This window comes from Octodon degus, unplaced genomic scaffold, assembly GCF_000260255.1.
Source record: "Octodon degus isolate 3935 unplaced genomic scaffold, OctDeg1.0 scaffold00055, whole genome shotgun sequence".
NCBI classification, from domain to species: Eukaryota; Metazoa; Chordata; class Mammalia; order Rodentia; family Octodontidae; genus Octodon; species Octodon degus.
Window position 1 is genome coordinate 7,983,208 of NW_004524631.1, and position 2,471 is coordinate 7,985,678.

General features: G+C 48.3%; 1 pseudogene; it reads left to right on the forward strand.

Moving 5' to 3' along the window:
• Positions 1 to 731: 731 nt before the first annotated feature.
• Positions 732 to 1,901, forward strand: LOC101582706 (annotated as a pseudogene).
• Positions 1,902 to 2,471: the final 570 nt, after the last annotated feature.

Below are 2,471 nucleotides of genomic sequence, written 5' to 3' on the forward strand. Positions count from 1 at the left end.
GTAACAAATGCTAGCTACTGAGAAAGAAAGCTCGATTTATTGGATAAAATTCAGTTTGCTGAAGGACCATTGTATTACGATCAGTAGCTAACAGAGGAGATAGTTCTTAGCCACATCTGTGCTCTTACCTTTGTTTTGCCATTAACTAATTAGGTCGATCACCCTTTTTACTTCAGTTTTTTCAATTCAGACAGTACTAAATTCTATGATGAGGAAAAAAAAAACAGTGAGATGATATAGCAATATGTTTTAGGTTAAAATGTAAAATTTTAACACATTGTATTTTGGAAATAGTTTTCTCAGTATTCATTATGTTTTAATTAATTTATGATTTATAATATTTATGTTCAAGATTAAAATGGATATCCGTGGAATAATTACTAGTATAACAACATGTATAAAGTTTAGCAAAATTCTGAATCTTCTAAGATTCATTAAAAATTGCGTGTTCAGAATCTTCGTGCTGTCGCATTCGAATCTCGCTGCTCCAGCCTGCGGGGCACATTCCATCCTCTCAACCCGTGACCAGCAAAGGAAAAAAGCCTGCATATTTTCTTGACCCGTGCATTCCTGGTGGCAAGCAAAACAAGTTAATTTTGACCTTGAGGGAAATCGCGCACATCCAGGCTGGTCAGTGTGGCATCCAGATCAGTGCCAAGTTTTGGGAAGTGATCAGCGACGAGCATGGCATCGACCCCACCAGCACCTACCGCGAGGACAGTGATCTGCACCTGGACCGCATTTCCATGTACTGCAGTGAAACCACAGGTGGCAAATATGTTCCCTGCATATTTTGCTGGATCTAGAACCTGAGACCATGGACTCTACTTGATCTGGTCCTTTTGGCCAGATCTTCAGACCAGACAATTTTGTTTTTGGTCAGTAAGGGGCAGGCAACAACTGGGCAAAGGGCTACTACACAGAACATGCTGGAGCTGGTGGACTCTGTCCTGGACTTGGTGCAGAAGGAGGCTGAGAGCTGTGACTGCCTGCAGGGCTTCCAGCTGACCCACTCTCTGGGTGGGGGCACAGACTCAGGTATGGGCACACTGCTCATCAGCAAGATCCAAAAGGAGTACCCCGTCCACATCATGAACGCCTTCAGCGTGGTGCCCTCGCACAAAGTACCCACACGGTGGTTGAGCCTTACAACCACCCTCTCTGTCCATCAGCTAGTAGAGAACACAGATGAGACCTACTGCATTGACAACAAGGACCTGTACAACATCTGCTTCTGCACCCTCAAGCTGACCACGCCCTCCTATGGGGACCTCAACTACCAGGTCTCAGCCACCAGGAGCGGCATTGCTATCTGCCTCCGCTTTCCGGGCCAGCTCAAAGCCAACCTGCGCAAGTTGGCCGTGAACATGGTGCCCTTCCCATACCTGCACTTCTTCATGCCGGGCTTCGCCCCTCTCACCAGCTGTGGCAGCCAGCAGTACCCGTGCCCGAGCTCACCCAGCAGGTCTGGCCGCCTGCAACCCATGACACAGCTGCTACCTCACAGTGGCCACTGTCTTCCGAGGCTGCATGTCCATGAAGGAGGCGGATGAGCAGATGCTCAACGTGCAGAACAAGAACAGCAGCTACTTCGTGGGGTGGATCCCCAACAATGTGAAAGCTGTGTGTGACATCCCACTGCTTGGCCTCAGGATAGCAGCGACCTTCATTGGCAACAGCACAGCCATCCAGGAGCTGTTTAAGCGCATCTCAGAGCAGTTCACAGCCATGTTTCTGCGCAAGGCCTTCCTGCACTGGTACATGCGTGAGGGCATGGACAAGATAGGGTTCACCCAGGCTGAGAGCAACATGAATGACCTAGTGTCTGAGAGCAGCAGTACCAGAATGCCACTGTGGAACAGGAAGAGTTTTTTGGGGAGGAGGCCGAAAAGGAGGCTTAAGTCAGAGTCCCTCTGGCTCCTCACTTCCTCAGCCACCTTCAGCTGCCCCTTTCTTTCATAATTTGTTTGCTACCTCTATCTTGTTTCTTTCAGGGGTGTAGAACAGTGCCTGGCACACAGTAAGCGCACAATAAATACTTGTTCATTGGGAAAAAATTGCTCATTTGTTGAAGAGTTAAAGGACTCAAGGTGTCTTGGTTACTCTTCTCTCATTGCTGGGACAAATACCCGACACTCAAAATGAAGGAAGGAAAGGTTTATTTAGCTCACAGTTACTGGAGGGTTCAGTTCACACTCAGCTGGCTCCAAGGCAGAGCGGCACTCGGCAGAGGACAACCTTTCATGGCTGCGGCAAAGAGCAAGCAAAGAGCAAGAGCACAGGGGAGTAGCAGCAGCTCAAGCTGCTAGTTTCTCTTCCCACCTTACATTGTAATGCAAATTACCTGCCCCAGGGCAGATGCAGCATCCACACCCACAATAACCAATCACAAACTCCAGAAGCTGCCCCAAGACTACATGAGGCTTTGGGGGGACAACTATACACAAACCATAACACAAGGGCAGAAGTGA